The 20,717-nt window shown below is 40.1% G+C and overlaps 1 protein-coding gene across 6 annotated transcripts in view; it reads left to right on the top strand.

The window, feature by feature from the left end:
- The window catches only part of LOC120863865 (interleukin-33-like), a 169,212-nt gene that overhangs the window by 124,945 nt on the left and 23,550 nt on the right, over positions 1–20,717 (top strand). For 2 of the 6 annotated variants that reach the window (XM_040240933.1, XM_040240612.1), the window contains exon 1: positions 13,664–13,715. The exons of 3 other annotated variants lie outside the window; for them this stretch is intronic. The gene's annotated coding sequence lies outside the window, so the exon portion shown is untranslated. Of the gene's footprint in view, positions 1–13,663; positions 13,716–18,593; positions 19,445–20,717 lie in introns of those variants that run through there. One more of the 6 variants, XM_040240699.1, reaches the window with a different exon arrangement.

The raw sequence follows: 20,717 nt of genomic DNA, 5'->3' as shown, positions 1-20,717 counted from the left end.
TCCTGCCATTAGAGTGGTAACATTTGCAAATCTAAGATTGTTGATATTTCTCCTGGCAATCTTGATTCCAGCTTGTGAGTCATCTAGCCCAGCATTTCACATGAAGTACTCTACATATAAGTTAAATAAGCAGGGTTACAATATACAGCCTTGATGTACTACTCCTTTCCCAATTTTGAACCAGTCTGTTGTTCTATGTACAGTTCTAGCTGTTGCTTCTTGACCTGCATACAGGTTTCTCAGGAGGTAGGTAAGATCTAGTATTTCCATCTCGCCAGGATCCAGCCCTGGTGGATCCAGGGTAATTCGAAGCGGCGATGGTGTCGGTGATCTGATAAGATTATTTATTTAGAGATATAAAGAGAGATTAGGAAAGAATAGTGTAGTGGAGAAAATAGAGGAGAAAAGAGGCTGTATCCCTTGGTTTACACAAGAAGCCAATGAAGTCTCAAGACAAGAGACTTGCACCGTCTACGTAGGCCGCAGGTGCCTTCCCAGTCTCCCAAAGGAGTGGAGATGCAAAGCGCCTCCCGGTTCTGGTCTTAGAAACACACGCAAAATTAATAGACATGGCGAGCCTTTGTGTTCCAGACGGGAATTCAGCCTGAAAAGGAGAATGAGAGAAACGACATGGGGAGACCAGTTTTTCCAGGAACTGATCCAACTCTTTATTTTGGGGGGCAGCTTTTATACCTCAGGTTGTACATAGAGATAAATGGAGAATACAAAGTCATGCAGGGTCAGTAGTCCTGACCTTTGTTGAGACCAGACACTTCTTTATACATACATACAAAGGTCTTAGGTGGTTTTACATCATCTTCTGGCTAGGGGGCCTGCCAACATTTTATGACCCTTTCTTTCTGATAATGGTCAGTCAACCAGAAAACTTTATTTTCTCCAGAGGTGATTTTTCTTAAACCAGGCACCATCCTCCAAAGGCACCAGATAAAGTTGCATTCCTATAGGGCAAAGTTTCAGTGGGCTATAATCAAGAAAAGAATTTACTAGCCTAAGGTCTAACATGATTAATATCAAAGATTATTACTTATTTTTCTCATATGCCAGTTATATCAATTAATGTATATAAGGGACAAGGGATATGTAGACTTAGCAGCAAATATTGGCTCAACAATAAAACCCTCCACCGGTATATTTCTAACAACCCACTAATACTACACTAATAATTTCTAACTTCTCATAAGACTTTGTATTTAGAAAGTTCAAAACATCCCATGCCTCTCATGGTTGGGAGGCTGTGAACAATTATGTGTGGTTGTAAGAGGCCGGACAAACTTGTCAGACAGGCTAGAAAGCCATCAGAAGAGTTTGTGGACTGAAACACTCTGGTTATGCCCAGGAGACTTATTAACTGGAGCTCCAAGTTAACTCCTTTTAGAGGAAGGTGGTGGGGGGGACAGCCCCCCTGTAATGTCAGAAGAGTAGGTGGAAAACATAATGCAGTAAGGCAGGCAGACTCTGGATTTGGGGGTAGATGCTCAAGAAAGTCTAGGGGGACCCCTGAGGCCTGATCCCGGCTTTGCGTTTGTCAGGCCCCTTTCCTCATGACCTTTGCCATGGGCGGGATTCCCCATGCTGGCTCCCGGCACATCTCTTTAAGAATTTTCCAGTTTGTTGTGATCTACACAGACAAAGTCATCAGCACAGTCAATGAAGCAGAAGGAGATGTTTTTCTAGAATTCCCTTGTTTTTTCTATGATTCAACAGATTGGCAATTGGCAAATTGATCTCTGGTTCCTCTGCCTCCTCTAAATCCAGCTTGTACATCTGAAAGTTCTCAGGTCAGGTAGAGTTGAAACTTAGCTTGAAAGATTTTTAGTATTACCTTGTTAGCATGTGAAATGAATATGGTAGTTTGAACATTCTTTCTCATTGCCTTTCTTTGGGACTGGAATGAAAACTGACCTTTTCCAGTCCTGTGGCCACGGCTGAGTTTTCCAAATTGTTGGCATATATTGAGTGCAGCACTTTATATTTTTTAATATAAACTTATTTAATTGGAGGATAATTACTTTACAATACTTTATTGGTTTTGCCATACATCAACATGAATCTGCCATGGGTGTACATGTGTTCCCTATCCCCTCCCACCTCCCTCCCCATACCATCCCTTTGGGTCATCCCAGTGCACCAGCCCCGAGCATCCTGTATCATGCATCGAACCTGGACTGGTGATTGGTTTCACATATGATATTATACATGTTTCAATGCCATTCTCCCAAATCATCCCACCCTCGCCCTCTCACACAGAATCCAAAAGACTGTTCTATACATCTGTGTCTCTTTTGCTGTCTCTCATACAGGGTTATCGTTACCATCTTTCTAAATTCCATATATATGCGTTAGTATACTGTATTGGTGTTTTTCATTCTGGCTTACTTCACTCTGTACAACAGGCTCCAGTTTCATCCACCTGATTAGAACTGATTCACATGTATTCTTTTTAATGGCCGGGTAATACTCCATTGTGTATAGGTACCACAGCTTTCTTATCCATTCGTCTGCTGATGGATATCTAAGTTGCTTCAATGTCCTGGCTACTATAAACAGTGCTGCAATGAACATTGGAGTACACGTGTCTCTTTCAATTCTAGTTTCCTTGGTGTGTATACACAGCAGTGGGATTGCTGGGTCGTATGGCAGTTCTATTTACAGTTTTTTAAGGAATCTCCACACTGTTCTCCATAGTGGCTGTACTAGTTTGCATTCCCACCACAGTGTAAGAGGGTTCCCTTTTCTCCACACCCTCTCCAGAATTTATTGCTTGTAGATTTTTGGATAGCAGACATTCTGACTGGCATGAATTGGTACCTCATTGTGGCTTTGATTTGCATTTCTCTGATAATGAGTGATGTTGAGCATTTTTTCATGTGTTTGTTAGCCATCTGTATGTCTTCTTTGGAGAAATGTCTGTTTAGTTCTTTGGCCCATTTTTTGATTGAGTTGCTTATATTTCTGGAATTGAGCTGCAGGAGTTGGTTGTATATTTTTGAGATTAATTCTTTGTCAGTTGCTTCATTTGTTATTATTTTCTCCCATTCTGAAGGCTGCCTTTTTACCTTATAGTTTCCTTTGTTGTGCAGAAGCTTTTAATTTTAATTAGGTCCCATTTGTTTATTTTTGTTTTTATTTCCAATACTCTGGGAGGTGGGTCACAGTGGATCCTGCTGTGATTTATGTCGGAGAGTGTTTTGCCTACGTTCTCCTCTAGGAATTTTATAGTTTCTGGTCTTATGTTTAGATCTTTAATCCATTTTGAGTTTATTTTTGTGTATGGTGTTAGAAAGCGTCTAGTTTCATTCTTTTACAAGTGGTTGACCAGTTTTCCCAGCACCACTTGTTAAAGAGATTCTCTTTCTCCATTGTATATTCTTGCCTCCTTTGTTGAAGATAAGGTGTCTATAGGTGTGTGGATTTATCTGTGGGCTTTCTATTTTGTTCCATTAATCTATATTTCTGTCTTTGTGCCAGTACCATAGTGTCTTGATGACTGTGGCTTTGTAGTAGAGCCTGAAGTCAGGCAGGTTGATTCCTCCAGTTCCATTCTTCTTTCTCAAGATTGCTTTGGCTATTTGAGTTTTTTTGTATTTCCATACAAATTGTGAAATTATTTTTTCTAGCTCTGTGAAAAATACTGTTGGTAGCTTGATAGGGATTGTATTGAATCTATAGATCGCTTTGGGTAGTATACTCATTTTCACTATATTGATTCTTCTGATCCATGATCACGGTATATTTCTCCATATATTAGTGTCCTCTTTGATTTCTTTCACCAGTATTTTATAGTTTTCTATATATAGGTCTTTTGTTTTTTTAGGTAGATATATTCCTAAGTATTTTATTCTTTTCGTTGCAATGGTGAATGGAATTGTTTCCGTAACTTCTCTTTCTATTTTCTCATTATTAGTGTATAGGAATGCAAGGGATTTCTGTGTGTTGACTAAACTTTACTATATTCATTGATTCAGTTTGGTTCAGTTGAGTTCAGTCGCTCAGTTGTGTCCGACTCTTTGCGACCCCATGAATCGCAGCACGCCAGGCCTCCCTGTCCATCACCAACTCCCAGAGTTCACTCACACTAACATCCATCAAGTCAGTGATGCCATCCAGCCATCTCATCCTCTGTTGTCCCCTTCTCATCCTGCCCCCAATCCCTCCCAGCATCAGAGTCTTTTCCAATGAGTTAACTCTTTGCATGAGGTGGCCAAAGTATTGGAGTTTCAGCTTCAGCATCATTCCTTCCAAAGAAATCCCAGGGCTGATCTCCTTCTGAATGGACTTGTTGGGTCTCCTTGCAGTCCAAGGGACTCTCAAGAGTCTTCTCCAACACCACACTTCAAAAGCATCAATTCTTCAGCACTCAACTTTCTTCACAGTCCAACTCTCACATCCGTACATGACCACTGGAAAAACCATAGCCTTGACTAGACGGACCTTTGTTGGCAAAGTGATGTCTCTGCTTTTGAATATGCTATCTAGGTTGGTCATAAATTTTCTTCCAAGGAGTAAGTGCTCTAGTAATTTTCTGGTGGAGTCTTTAGGGTTTTCTAACGAGAGGATCATGTCATCTGCAAACAGTGAGAGTTTTACTTCTTCTTTTCCATTTTGGATTCCTTTTATTTCTTTTTCTGCTCTGATTGCTGTAGCCAAAACTTCCGGAACTATGTTGAATAGTAGTGGTGAAAGTGGGCACCCTTGTCTTGTTCCTGACTTTAGGGGAAATGCTTTCAATTTTTCACCATTGAGGATAATGTTTGCTGAGGGTTTGTCACATATAGCTTTTATTATATTGAGGTATGTTCCTTCTATTCCTGCTTTCTGGAGAGTTTTTATCATAAATGGATGTTGAATTTTGTCAAAGGCTTTCTCTGCATCTATTGAGATAATCATATGGCTTTTATTTTTCAATTTGTTAATGTGGTGAATTACATTGATTGATTTGCAGATATTGAAGAATCCTTGCATCCCTGGGATAAAGCCCACTTGGTCATGATGTATGATTTTTTAATGTGTTGTTGGATTCTGATTGCTAGAATCTTGTTAAGGATTTTTGCATCTATGTTCATCAGTGATGTTGGCCTATAGTTTTCTTTTTTTGTGGCATCTTTGTCAGGCTTTGGTATTAGGGTGATGGTGGCCTCATAGAATGAGTTTGGAAGTTTACCTTCCTCTGCAAAATTCTGGAAGAGTTTGAGTAGGATAGGTGTTAGCTCTTCTCGAAATTTTTGGTAGAATTCAGCTGTGAAGCCATCTGGACCTGGGCTTTTGTTTGCTGGAAGATTTCTGATTACAGTTTCAATTTCCGTGCTTGTGATGGGTCTGTTAAGATTTTCTATTTCTTCTTGGTTCAGTTTTGGAAAGTTGTACTTTTCTAAGGATTTGTCCATTTCTTCCACGTTGTCCATTTTATTGGCATATAATTGCTGATAGTAGTCTCTTATGATCCTTTGTATTTCTGTGTTGTCTGTTGTGATCTCTCCATTTTCATTTCTAATTTTATTGATTTGACTTTTCTCCCTTTGTTTCTTGATAGGTCTGGCTACTGGTTTGTCAATTTTATTTATCCTCTCAAAGAACCAGCTTTTGGCTTTGTTGATTTTTGCTATGGTCTCTTTTGTTTCTTTTGCATTTATTTCTGCCATAATTTTTAAGATAGCTTTCCTTCTACTAAGCCTGGGGATCGTCATTTCTTCCTTTTCTAGTTGCTTTAGGTGTAGAGTTAGGTTATTTATTTGACTTTTTTCTTGTTTCTTGAGATATGCCTGTATTGCTATGAACCTTCCCCTTAGCACTGCTTTTACAGTGTCCCACAGGTTTTGGGTTGTTGTGTTTTCATTTTCATTCATTTCTATGCATATTTTTATTTCTTTTTTTATTTCTTCTGTGATTTGTTGGTTATTCAGCAGCGTGTTGTTCAGCCTCCATATGTTGGAATTTTTAATAGTTTTTCTCCTGTAATTGAGATCTAATCTTATGCATTGTGGTCAGAAAAGATGCTTGGAATGATTTCAATTTTTTTGAATTTACCAAGGCTAGATTTATGGCCCAGGATGTGATCTATCCTGGAGAAGTTCCTGTGTGCCCTTGAGAAAAAGGTGAAATTCATTATTTTGGGGTGAAATGTCCTATAGATATCAATTAGGTCTGACTAGTCTGTTGTATCATTTAAAGTTTGTGTTTCCTTGTTAATTTTCTGTTTAGTTGACTATCCATAGGTGTGAGTGAGGTATTAAAGTCTCCCACTATTATTGTGTTATTGTTAATTTCCCTTTTATACTTGTTAGCATTTCTCTTACATATTGCAGTGCTCCTATGTTGAGTGCATATATATTTATAATTGTTATATCTTCTTCTTGGATTGATCCTTTGATCATTATGTAGTGTCCTTCTTTGTCTCTTTTCACAGCCTTTGTTTTAAAGTCTACTTTATCTGATATGAGTATTGCTACCCCTGCTTTCTTTTGGTCTCTATTTGTGTGGAATATCTTTTTCCAGCCCTTCACTTTCAGTCTGTATGTGTCCCTTGTTTTGAAGTGGGTCTCTTGTAGACAACATATATAGGGGTCTTGTTTTTGTATCCATTCAGCCAGTCTTTCTCTTTTGGTTGAGGTATTCAACCCATTTACGTTTAAGGTAATTATTGATGTGTGATCCCGTTGAGTTAAATTCACCCATTCCAGTCCATTTTAGTTCACTGATTCCTAGAATGTCGACGTTCACTCTTGCCATCTCTTGCTTGACCACTTCCAATTTGCCTTGATTCATGGACCTGACATTCCAGGTTCCTATGCAATATTGCCCTTTATAGCATCAGACCTTGCTTCTATCACCAGTCACATCCACAGCTGGGTATTGTTTTTGCTTTGGCTCCATCCCTTCATTCTTTCTGGAGTTATTTCTCCACTCATCTCCAGTAGCATATTGGGCACCTACTGACCTGGGGAGTTCCTCTTTCAGTATCCTATCATTTTGCCTTTTCATATTGTTCATGGGGTTCTCAAGGCAAGAATACTGAAGTGGTTTGCCATTCCCTTCTCCAGTGGACCACATTCTGTCAGATCTCTCCACCATGACCCACACGTCTTGGGTTGCCCTGCAGGCATGGCTTGGTTTCATTGAGTTAGACAAGTCTGTGGTCCTAGTGTGATTAGATTGACTAGTTTTCTGTGAGTATGGTTTCAGTGTGTCTGCCCTCTGATGCCCTCTTGCAACACCTACCATCTTACTTGGATTTCTCTTACCTTGGGCATGGGGTATCTCTTCATGGCTGCTCCTTACCTTAGATGAGGGATATCTCCTCACTGCCGCCCTTCCTGACCTTCAACATGGGATAGCTACTACTGCAGGCAGGAATCCCTTAGAAGAAATGGAGTAGCCATCATGGTCAACAAAAGAGTCCGAAATGCAGTACTTGGATGAAAACTCAAAAACGACAGAATGATCTCTGTTCGTCTCCAAGGTAAACCATTCAATATCATGGTAATCCAAGTCTATGCCCCAACCAGTAACACTGAAGAAGCTGAAGTTGAAAGGTTCTGTGAAGACCTACAAGACCTTTTAGAACTAACACCCCCAAAAGTAGGAAGTCAAGAAACACCTGGAGTAACAGGCAAATTTGGCCTTGGAATGCAGAATGAAGCAGGGCAAAGAATAATAGAGTTTTGCCAAGAAAATACACTGGTCATAGCAAACACCCTCTTCCAACACAAGAGAAGACTCTACATATGGACATCACCAGATGGTCAACACCAAAATCAGATTGATTATATTCTTTGCAGCCAAAGATGGAGAAGCTCTATACAGTCAACAAAAACAAGACCAGGAGCTGACTGTGGCTCAGATCATGAACTCCTTATTACCAAATTCAGACTCAAATTGAAGAAACTAGGGAAAACTGCTAGACCATTCAGGTATGACCTAAATAAAATCCTTTATGATTATACAGTGGAAGTGAAAAATAGATTTAAGGGTCTAGATCTGATAGATAGAGTGCCTGATGAACTATGGAATGAGGTTCATGACATTGTACAGGAGACAGGAATCAAGACCATCCCCTTGGAAAAGAAATGTAAAAAAGCAAAATGGCTGTCCGGGGAGGCCTTACAAATAGCTGTGAAAAGAAGAGAGGAAAAAAGCAAAGGAGACAAGGAAAGATATAAGCATCTGAATGCAGAGTTCCAGAGAATAGCAAGAGAGATAAGAAAGCCTTCCTCACGATCAATGCAAAGGAATAGAGGAAAACAACAGAATGGGAAAGACTAGAGATCTCTTCAAGAAAATTAGGGTTACCAAGGGAACATTTCATGCAAAGATGGGTTCAATAAAGGACAGAAATGGTATGGACCTAACAGAAGCAGAAGATATTAAGGAGAGGTGGCAAGAATACATGGAAGAACTGTACAAAAAATATCTTCACGACCTAGATAATCACGATGGTGTGATCACTCATCTAAAGCCAGACATCCTGGAATGTGAAGTCAAGTGGGCCTTGGAAAGCATCGCTATGAACAAAGCTAGTGGAGGTGATGGAATTCCAGTTAAGCTGTTTCAAATCCTGAAAGATGATGCTGTGAAAGTGTTGCACTCAATATGCCAGCAAATTTGGAAACCTCAGCAGTGGCCACAGGACTGGAAAAGGTCAGTTTTCATTCCAATTCCAAAGAAAGGCAATGCAAAAGAATGCTCAAACTACCACACAATTGCACTCATCTCACATGCTAGTAAAGTAATGCTCAAAATTCTCCAAGCCAGGCTTTAGCAATACATGAACCGTGAACTCCCTGATGTTCAAGCTGGTTTTAGAAAAGGCAGAGGAACCAGAGATCAACTTGCCAACATCTGCTGGATCATCGAAAAAGCAAGAGAGTTCCAGAAAAACATCCATTTCTGCTTTATTGACTATGCCAAAGCCTTTGACTGTGTGGATCACAGTAAACTGTGAAAGAGATGGGAATACCAGACCACCTGACCTGCCTCTTGAGAAATCTGTATGCAGGTCAGGAAGCAGCAGTTAGAACTGGACATGGAGCAACAGACTGGTTCCAAATAGGAAAAGGAGTACGTTAAGGCTGTATATTGTCACCCTGCTTATATAACTTCTATGCAGAGTACATCATGAGAAACGCTGGACTGGAAGAAACACAAGCTGGCATCAAGATTGCTGGGAGAAATATCAATAACCTCAGATATGCAGATGACACCACCCTCATGGCAGAAAGTGAAGAGGAGCTAAAAAGCCTCTTGATGAAAGTGAAAGTGGAGAGTGAAAAAGTTGGCCTGAAGCTCAACATTCAGAAGACGAGGATCATGGTATCTGGTCCCATCACTTCATAGGAAATAGATGGGGAAACAGTGTCAGATTTCATTTTTTTGGGCTCCAAAATTACTGCAGATGGTGCTTGCAGCCATGAAATTAAAAGACACTTACTCCTTGGAAGAAAAGTTATGACCAACCTAGATAGCATATTCAAAAGCAGAGACATTACTTTGCTGACTAAGGTCCATCTAGTCAAGGCTATGGTTTTTCCTGTGGTCATGTATGGATGTGAGAGTTGGACTGTGAAGAAGGTACAGCGCGGAAGAATTGATGCTTTTGAAGTGTGGTGTTGGAGAAGACTCTTGAGAGTCCCTTGGACTGCAAGGAGATCCAGCCAGTCCATTCTGAAGATCAGCCCTGGGATTTCTTTGGAAGGAATGATGCTAAAGCTGGAAGTCCAGTACTTTGGCCACCTCATGCGAAGAGTTGACTCATTGGAAAAGACTCTGATGCTGGGAGGGATTGGGGGCAGGAGGAGAAGGGGACGACAGAGGATGAGATGGCTGTATGGCATCACGGACTCGATGGACGTGAGTGTGAGTGAACTCTGGGAGTTGGTGATGGACAGGGAGGCCTGGCGTGCTACGATTCATGGGGTTGCAAAGGTCGGACACGACTGAGTGACTGAACTTAACTGTGATCCCGTTGCCATTTACTTTATTGTTTTGGGTTCGGGTTTATACACCCTTTTTGTGTTTCCTGTCTAGAGAAGATCCTTTAGCATTTGCTGGAGAGCAGGTTTGGTGGTGCTGAATTCTCTCAGTTATTGCTTGCTTGTCTGTAAAGCTTTTGATTTCTCCTTCATATTTGAATGAGATCCTTGCTGGGTACAGTAATCTGGGCTGTAGGTTATTTTCTTTCATCACTTTAAGTATGTCCTGCCATTCCCTCCTGGCCTGAAGAGTTTCTATTGAAAGATCAGCTAGTATCCTTATGGGAATCCCTTTGTGTGTATTTGTTGTTTTCCCCTTGCTGCTTTTAATATTTGTTCTTTGTGTTTGATCTTTATTAATGTGATTAATATGTGTCTTGGGGTGTTTTGCCTTGGGTTTATCCTGTTTGGGACTCTCTGGGTTTCTTGGACTTGGGTGATTATTTCCTTCCCCATTTTAGGGAAGTTTTCAACTATTATCTCCTCAAGTATTTTCTCATGGTCCTTCTTTTTCTCTTCTTCTGGGACTCCTATGACTCGAATGTTGGAGCATTTAATATTGTCCTGGAGGTCTCTGAGATTGTCCTCATTTCTTTTAATTCATTTTTCTTTTTTCCTCTCTGATTCATTTATGTCTACCATTCTGTCTTCTACCTCACTAATCCTATCTTCTGCCTTCATTATTCTACTATTTGTTCCCTCCAGAGTGTTTTTGATCTCATTTATTGCATTATTCATTACATATTGACTCTTTTTTATTTCTTCTAGGTCCTTGTTAAACCTTTCTTGCATCTTCTCAATCCTTGTCTCCAGGCTATTTATCTGTGATTCCATTTTGTTTTCAAGATTTTGGATCATTTTCACTATCATTATTTTTAATTCTTTATCAGGTAGATTCCTTATCTCTTCCTCTTCTGTTTGGTTTGGTGGGCATTTTTCCTGTTCCTTTACCTGCTGGGTATTCCTCTGTCTCTTCATCTTGTTTATATTGCTGTGTTTGGGGTGGCCTTTCTGTATTCTGGCAGTTTGTGGAGTTCTCTTTATTGTGGAGTTTCCTCACTGTGAGTGGGGTTGTACAGGTGGCTTGTCAAGGTTTCCTGGTTAGGGAAGCTTGTGTTGGTGTTCTGGTGGGTGGAGCTGGATTTCTTCTCTCTGGAGTGCAATGAATTATCCAGTAATGAGTTATGAAATGTCAGTGGGTTTGGAGTGACTTTGGGCAGCCTGTATATTGAAGCTCAGGGCTATGTCCCTGCATTGCTGGAGAATTTGCATGGTAGGTCTTGCTTTGGAACTTGTTGGCCCTTGGGTGGTGCTTGGTTTCAGTTTAGGTATGGAGGCATTTGATGAGCTCCTGTTGATTAATGTTCCCTGGAGTCAGGAGTTCTCTGGTGTTCTCAGGATTTGGACTGAAGCCTCCTGCTTCTGGTTTTCAGTCTTATTTTTACAGTAGCCTCAAGACTTCTCCATCTATAAAGCACCATTGATAAAACATCTAGGTTAAAGATGAAAAGTTTCTGCACAGTGAGGGACACCCAGAGAAGTTCACAGAGTTACATGGAGAAGAGAAGAGGGAGGAGGGAGATAGAGGTGACCCGGATGAGATGAGGTGGAATCAAAAGAGGAGAGACAAAGCTAGCCAGTAATCACTTCCTTACGTGTGCTCCATAGTCTGGACTGCACAGAGATGTTCACGGAGTTACACAAAGAGAAGAGGGAGGAAGGAGACAGAGGTGGCCAGGAGGATAAAGGGGGGAATCAAAAGGAGAGAGACAGATCCAGCCAGTAATCAGTTCCCTAAGTGTTCTCCACTGTCTGGAATACACAAAGAGATTCACAGAGTTGGGTAGAGAAGAGAAGGGGGAGGGAGGAGATAGAGGCGACCTGGTGGAGAAAAAGGAGAGTCCAAAGGGGAAGAGAGCAGTCAAGCCAGTAATCTCGCTCCCAAGTAAGAATGGGTACTGAAGATTGGGTTCTTAAAAGTACAAAATTGATAACAAATACCAAAAGTCAAAGATTAAAAATCTAGAGTAGAGGTTGCATTTTCAAAAATACAATATTAAAGAAAAAAGTCACAAAAATTATAATATATATATGAAGTTTGCTTTAAAAATAGGGTCTCTCTTTTTTTTTTTGCAAAGTAATAGTAGGTTACAAAAATGAAAATTAAAGGAGTAATACAAAACTTAAAAATAAAAAAAGATTAAAGAATGATAGTAAAAATAGTAAAAATATATCTAGGACTTTCTCTGGTGTTGTTATGGGCAGTGTGGGGTCGGTTCATTTTCGGATAGTTCCTTGATCCGGCTTATATTTCTCAAGATCTATAGGCCCTTTCCTAGGTAGTCAGTACTAACTACAGGGTTTTAATCAATTGCACCTCTCACTTCCAAGGATGTTCCCTATATTTTAGCTTCTTCTGTTTGCTGGTCTCTTCAGTGTCTAATTTCCACCCTGACACAAGGGGGCAGTGGTGGACACTTTTTTAGGCTCACTTGTTCAGTCGTACTGTGGGGAGGGAGGGACGCTGCAAACAAATAACACTGGCATGTGCTCACAGTGTCTCGGCCACACTGGGTTTGTCCCCACTCACTGCGTGTGTGGTTTCCCTGTCAACACTGCTTAGGCTAGGTTGCTCTGCCGGGAACTGAGGCCAGCCCTGGGTTGTATACACTTCCCAGGGCTAAGCTGCTCAGGTTCAGGTATTCGGGTAGGCCTCAGAGGCGCAGACTTGGTTGGGCCTGCGTTTTGTGCCCTTCCCAGGTCCGAGCAGCTCAGGTGACCAGGTGTTTGGCAAGCATGGTCGCTGTGACTTATCACCTCCCTCGTCCCTGCCACTCAGTTTTCTGGGTGTACAACTGGCGCACCTTCTCAGGCGGATGTTGAGCATCCAGAATCCCAAGAAGTCTTGGTTAGCAACGAAGCCTGTTTGCAGTTTGGTAGATAATGCCTCTGTGGGGCCATGATTGCCCCTTCTGGCTTTGGCTGCACTCACCTGCCCATCCTTTGTTCTGTGAGCGGGCCTGGTGGTGTCTTAAGTTAGGGCTTTTCAAGTGGTAGCTATCCCACAGTCTGGTTTTCTACCTCAAGTTAGTTCCCTCGGATTGCCCTTGGGGCATTCAGGCCCGGTCCTTACTCTAAGCAATGCAGCCCGCGCCTCCCTGCCCAGCCCCGGCTTGCTAGTGGCAGATGCAGGCGTCTGTGCTGCTTCTCCGCTGGGGGAGTTACCGTTGGGCACGTGATCTGTGGGTTTTAATTCTTTATTTATTTTTCCTCCTGGTTATGTTGCCCTCTATGGTTCCAAGACTCACCACAGACTCGGCAGTGAGAGTGTTTCCTGGTGTTTGGAAACTTCTCTCTTTTTTAAGACTCCCTTCCTGGGACAGAGCTCTATCTTTTATATTTTTTCCTACCTCCTTTCTAAGACAATGGGCTGCTTTTCTGGGTGCCTGATGTCCTCTGCTGTCATTCAGAAGTTGTTTTGTGGAATTTACTCAGCGTTCAAATGTTCTTTTGATGAATTTGTGGGGGAGAAAGTGGTCTCCCTGTCTTATTCCTCTGCCATCTTAGGACCGCACCCCCGAGTGCAGCACTTTAAAAGCATCATCTTTTAGGATTTTAAACAGCTCAGCTGGAACCCCATCACCTCTACTAGTTTTTTTTTTTTTTTTTTTTCACAGTAAAGCTTCCTGCGGCCCACTTGACCTCATACTCCAGGATGTCTGGCTCTAGGTGAGTGACCAAACCATTGTGGTTATCTGGTCATTGATATTTTTTCTGTATAGTTTTTCTGTATATTCTTGCCACCTCTTCTTAATCTCTTCTGCTTCTGTTAGGTCCTCACCATTTCTGTCCTTTATTGTGCCCATCTTTGCATGAAATGTTCCCTTAGTATCTCCAATTAAAGAGATCTCTAGTCTTTTTCATTCTATTGTTTTCCTCTGTGTATTTGCATTGTTCAGTTAAGAAGGCTTTCTTATCTCTTCTTGCTAGTCTATGGATCTCTGCATTCAGTTGGGTATATCTTTCCTTTTCTCCTTTGCTTTTCACTTCTTTTCTCAGCTACTTGTAAGGCCTCCTCAGACAACCACTTTGCCTTTTTCCGTTTCTTTTTCTTTGGGATGGCTTTGGTCACCACCTCCTGTACGATGTTAGGAACCTCTGTCCATAGTTCTTCAGACATTCTGTCTACCAGATCTAATTCCTTGAATCTATTTGCCGCATATGTGAGGCATGAGGTGGGGCAACCAAAGGGAATAAAACAACACATTGAACTGAATAATTCAAAACGTTGATCACACTAAAACCACAGAGCCAGAGACTAAACATAAAGTCAGTTTCTTTAAATGCTTTAGAACAAGCACTGACCCAAGAACAAGAAGACCTGGATTCTATCAGGTTGAGTCATATAAAAGTGTTATTTTTATAGGTCAAAATTCAATAGTACCAGTTTCATATTGCTCAACCCACAGTTCCTGCTACACCACTCTGTGGTGATCTTTGGGACATGGATAGGGCTTCCACATCTGTCCAGCTGATGATGCCTGCCTTGCCTAGTTTGTAGGGTTTCTGCAAGGACCTATACAAATTATACAACATTTTACTGAGTGTCTTCTTATGAGTAGTTGCTTGGAAAACAAAAAATGACTAAGGTATAATGTTCGTTCCCAAGGAGCTAACAGCCAATGGAGGAAACAAAGAGAAACAACATTGGATATGATAAGCAAGTAAGGAAGGAAGCAATAAATTCTATTGGATTGGTAGACAAAATCATTTCAATTGAGCTCTAAAGGTTAAATAGAAGTTTCCCATGTAAAGGGGAAGAGACAAATTTAGCAAGAGGAACAACTTGAACAAGGCATGCAGGTGTGAAAGTGCATGGTAACTTGAGGAACAGTAAATCATCAAGTGGGTCTAAAATGTACAGGGTAATGAGGAAAGGGGTGTGTGAGGCCAGAAAGTTTGAAGGGGTGGGTCACACCAGGGTATAAAAATGATTGGATAAGATGCATCTAGAGGAACTGTAAGAAAGCATAGAGTGTTTTACAAATGCTGTTATTTACCTTGAATACATAAAAGAAAGTTTCCCTGAAAACTCACACCATCCCTCCCTGAAACTCACATCATCCCTTCCCTGAAAACTCACAAAAGGTTTGGCTTGAGTCATAGATTGATTTGCCAGATTTCTTAAAGAGTGTTTCCTCTCCCTAGGAGGCACTTAGAAATTTTTAGAGTGGTGGGGAGTGGAGACCAGGAAGTGATTCAGTTTGAGTGCTATCTTATTGTTGCCCCCTTCTTCCATATCAGTTAGTCTGATCTCCCCCAAGAAAGAATTAAAGCCACCACAAACAATGGAGGAGAGGGTCAGTGTAAGCACACTTCCCTCTTATCTTTTCCCTTCTGCTTCCCTGTAAAATCTCTCAGAATTAAGGCATTCAGTGTTGCCAAGCTTAGACATATTTTCCATTTCCCCTCTCTCCTACCAGCCAGGATCAATTTTGGGGTGCTGACTTCTTTCAATAATTTTCTTGTACCCAACAATGGGTTAGTATAATTCCACCATACCCTCAGAGTTCCTCTGCACAAACAAGAACATGCAAGCCTGACAACACCGTGAATGGAATTGAAGGCCCAGGAATTCAATTTCACCTTATTCTACCAATGGCTCCCATGGAATAAGAGAAAGAACCAAATGGACTTGATTTCAAATTCTGCCTTTGCTACTTACTGACTATGTGGCCTTTTGCAAGACAGTTAATCACTCTGAGTCTCTATTTCCTCACTTCTAAAATGGAGGAAATAATATCAAATACTGGTGATATGGTGACTATTATAAACAATGTATGTAAAATATCTGATCCACAGAAGATGCCCAAGATACTGTAACTGTTATCACCATTAGTGTTATCGCCACCACCATCATTATTAAGAGTCTGAACTAATGCAGACTCCCTGTTGGTCTCATTCCTTCTCTCTTACTGCCCTCCATCTGTTCCTCACATGGCAGCCAGAGCACTCTTTAAAAAACTAAGTCATATTCCACCTTACTTAAAACCCTTCTTTGGCTTCCCATTGCACTTTGAATGAAATCCAACTCCTTCCCCTGGCCTCCAGGGCCCAGCCCTACTTGGTTTCTTCCTCCTTCCATCTCCAACCCCATTACATTGTACTCTCCCAATTGCCCAATCTGCTCCAGCCACACTGGTGCTCTTAGTTCCCTAAAAGCTGCAAGTTCTGTCAGGGCCTTTGCCCCTGGCATTTTCTCTATCCAGAAGGCATCCTCTGTCCTCTTTCAGCCATATGTTCTTCACACCCTTTGGGCACAGCTTAAATGCCACCTTCTCTGACCACACTATCTTAGTTCCATTCTAGTCCTAAACTTCCTCATCAATCTAATTCTTATTTATCATATTGATTTATTTGCATGGTTTATTTTCTCAAAATATATCTCCCCCCAAAAGAATAAACTCCAGGAGGGCAGGAAGAAGTTTGCTTTATTCACTACTGTATCCCTAGCACCTAGCTGAGCACTAGAAAAGTGTTTGATTTATTATTGTTATTCTTAGCACTCTGTGCAGATACAAATCCATACGACTTGTGAACTCGGGACCTCAGAGAGGTTGGGATTTCTCTATAATGATTACTAGCTATATTTCTTTTCAAAGTATTTAACTACTTTGTAGGACATCAAAGATTAAACTTTCTATTTTCTGTATCATCCAAATTGTCCATAATGAACATAGATTTTTAATAAAAATTTCTCATAAACTCTGCATTTTAACAAGACTCCTCACTCCAATTTGATTAAATTCATTTATTTTAAAAGTAAAATCCACAAAAAGGAAAGAAAGACCAGCAGCCAACTTAACACTCTTAAGGGTATCAGTTTTTGGAAAAGAGAAATTGCTAATAAAACCTGATATATATTGCTAATCAAACCTGATATATGAGACATTTACTGATTCAATAAACAATTTTCCATTTGATCAAATGTAGATTATATGACAAAGTAAAATGAAAACTGTTGTGCAGTGTCCCATGGGTTAATGCTGATGGAATACATAGTCCCTGGGAACTAATGGGCACTCACTATTTGTGGAATGTGGGTTTCTGGAAGCCTTCTCCAGCCAAAGAAGCAATCATACACATGGCAACTTTGGAAATGATAATATCACATACATTTTTGTTGTTGTTGTTTTTGCTCAGAAATGAATTTCTTTTTAAGACATTATTCCTTGATTAAAATCTCATTTCAGGTTTTTATTTTACTTTTTTTGATTTAGTGTTAGTCGCTCAGTCGTATCTGACTCTCGGTGACCCTATGGACTGTAGCCAGCAAGGCTCCTCTGTCCATGGAATTCTCCAGGCAAGAATACTGGAGTGGGTGGCGATTTCCTTCAGGGTTTAGTGATTTAAATGTATGTCATTTCCTCTGGAATGTTCCTCTCCACTACACATACACTCTTACCCTCTTCTTCCTCCTTCTTTCTTAAAAAGTTCCTTTTCTTTCCTTGTATTGTCTATAACATGGCTTTCCCCTGGTGACACCACTATTCTTAAACCCACTCTCCTTCATTGTGTGCCCATTTCCCAGCACCAATACAGGAAGTGGCACATTTCTCATTTTCCACTGCCCTTGGTAACCTCAACCCCGGGCCCAACTACTTATGTTAATGTCTTTCCATTCTGGTTACCAGGGATCCCAACATCCTTTTCTGTTTGAGTTGCCTCCTCTATCATCACCCTCAGTTGACTTCATTGCCTGTTTTAATGATTCTTTAGTCCTCTACAAGGCTTTGCTGGTGGCTCAGATGGTAAAGAACCCACCTGCAATGCACAGCTCCCTGACAAAGCCTCATCCTGACCACCATTATCATCAGAACATCTCCACCTCCAAGATAAGAACACTGGAATTCACCTGTTTATAATATAAAACAAGCTCCTGTATTTTTACTTCTCCCACTCCCATTTTTAAAACCTTTAGAAATTGTGCTAAAATGTAACAATAAATATAATACATCTGATCTTCATTTTAATCATTTTAAGTGTATATGAAATACACTGACATTAGTGAGCAACCATCATAATCCAGCTCCAAAATTTTTTTAATCTTCCCCAAATGAAACTTGATATCCATGAACAGTATTACCCCATTCCCTAGTTAAGTCTTTTAAGCATATTTATATTTCCCTTAATCACTGTAAAGCTTCTCACAACCTACTTTATGAAGAAGAATCAGGCCATTTTACAAGACCCTCAAGTTCATGTTCCTAGACCTGACATTTCACATCTCCCTCATTCTCTCACTTTTCCTCCTCTCCTGCACAAAGAAATATGCCCCCTCCTTTTCAAAGCTGACCTTCCACTAGTATTCTTTCCCCCTCTCTTTTCTCTGTCTCCTCTGGGACTTTGATATAGAAAACTATTTATATAGTTTTGATATAGAAAACTATATCAGTTTTCTCTTTCTCATTCACTACTTTCTCTCTACATTGAAATACACCTAGGAGTTTAATATTCTAATAAAAACTAATAACGTGTTAAATTTTACTATGTTCTAGCTATTATGCTAAGTGCTTAAAATGTACCTCCTTATATAATTCTCATAAAAATCCCATGAGTTCAAACTATTATAAGAAAAAGTGTTATTATGAGGAAACTGAGGCTTTGGAGACATCAAGTAACTTGCCCTAGACTTTTCACCTGACTAGTTAGCAGCATCCTCCCTTCTCCATGCTGCTGTCAAGATACCATTCTCTCTGTGTTTCCCTTTCATTACTGTACTTTTTAAAAAGTCTTTCTCCTTTCTTCTTCACACTGTGCAGTGCACTACAGTTTCCTACCGTGCCTAAAGGACTCTCTCCAAGGCCTCTAATCTGCTAGTTCTCTGCACTGCTCATCAAATGTTCCTTTTTGAGAGGATCTGCTTTCTTAGCCTTCATAATATGACCTGTTTTTTTGTCCTTCTCTTTCTGATCTTCTTTGCTAACTCCTTTTCTTCTCTTACCCCTTAAATGTAAGAGTCTCCACAGTTCCATCTAGACACAGCTTTCTCTTCCTGTTCCACACTCAGCTGAGCCAATCTCACTTTGCTCCCACATAATCAACAGTTATGCTTTCACAAATGAACAAATCCACATGGCTAAGTCTGGCCTTCTCAACCCACAACCCAGCTCCAGCTCCCTGCTGAAATTTCCATATAATTGTTCCTTAAGTTTGAGATACCATTTGCCCCATATTACTCATTACTTGTTCCTGTCAATGAACTCTTCACCTGAGTTTCCTACCCAGACCACTGGCACCAATTTCACTTCCCTTTGCCTTCCCTTCCCCTGTCCAGAGCTAATACACCCACATCCAAAAAGAGCTATGGAGGCTCTGTGGCAGACACAACACTCAACTGCGAGTGAACTTTTGTTCTAATCCTGACTCAGCCACTAAAGACCTATGCAACAATGGAAGTAGGACCAGGGATCTCTGGGGCCCTTTCTCATTCAACATTCAAGGATTCTTATGAAATATGCCTGAAGCACTAATCACATTCATCCCCTCCTGACTGCTCTCACTGACACTGCCCTAGCTCTATCCTCACTGCTTTTTGCCTGGGTTATTTAATTGGCCTCCTAACTGGCATTCTTTCCTTTCTTCTAGTCCTTCATACAGCCATAAAATTACATTCATAAAACACATCTTTGATATTTCTCACTTGCTTAAAAAACTTATAAAAGATTCCTGTTATCTACAGAGTAAAAGTCAAACTCCTTACCATTATATTCACAGCTCCTTGAATTCTACTCCCCACATAACATATGAAGCCTCACTTTATCTAAATTGGATTACAAAGGTGTTTGAGATAAGCATTTGAGGAAAAAAAAATCCCTAAATTACTCTTTATACTAGACATAATATGGGATTAAAGATTTAAATATTAAATAGTAAAGAATAAAACTTTTAGAAAGTGGCATGATAAGTTAATTTATTATTTTTGAGCAGGGGGTGTCTTCAAAGCAGGACACAAAATCCAGAAGTTATAGAAGGAAAAGTTGATTAAAATTTACAACATAACATGGGTGTACCTATGCCTGATTCTTGATGTTTGACAGAAAACCACAAAATTCTGTAAAGCAATTATCCTTCAATTAAAAAATAAATAAATTGGCAAAAAAATCAATCAAACATGAGTAAACCTATGGCTGATCATCTTGATGTTTGCTAGAAACCAGTGCAACACTGTAAAGCAATTATCCTTCAATTAAAAATAATAAAAATTTTAAATATCTTAAAAAAATTGCCACATAATACTGGAAAACTTTTATGAAAAAATATTTTAAATGCAATTAATAAAGTAATAATCAGTACTGGGGAAATTTTTTCACAGACAACAATTTTACCTCTTAATTTACAAAGAGTTCATATAAGTCATTAATTTACAGACGATGACAACAAATATATTTTTTAAAAAAATGTTAAATCTCACTAAATAATTAAAGAAACAAAATTCAAAACCATGAGCTATTTCCCACTCTTTAGAAAGCAAACATTTTAAAGGTGGTGACCTCCCCTACCCCCACTGGACCCCTGATGCTAAGGCAATGGAGAAAGGGCATGAACTTGAATTGCTGAAATTACAAATCAATACAAACTTTTTGAAGTCAGTTGGATAATATCTATCAAAATATAAGATGCTTATCCAGAAATCTTGCTACAAGGAATGTATGCTACCAATGAACTTCC

The sequence above is a fragment of the Oryx dammah genome, unplaced genomic scaffold (genome assembly GCF_014754425.2).
Source record: "Oryx dammah isolate SB20612 unplaced genomic scaffold, SCBI_Odam_1.1 HiC_scaffold_1, whole genome shotgun sequence".
Lineage (NCBI taxonomy): Eukaryota > Metazoa > Chordata > Mammalia > Artiodactyla > Bovidae > Oryx > Oryx dammah.
Note: the sequence above shows the minus strand (reverse complement) of the source record. Positions and strands in the feature narration are given on the sequence as shown.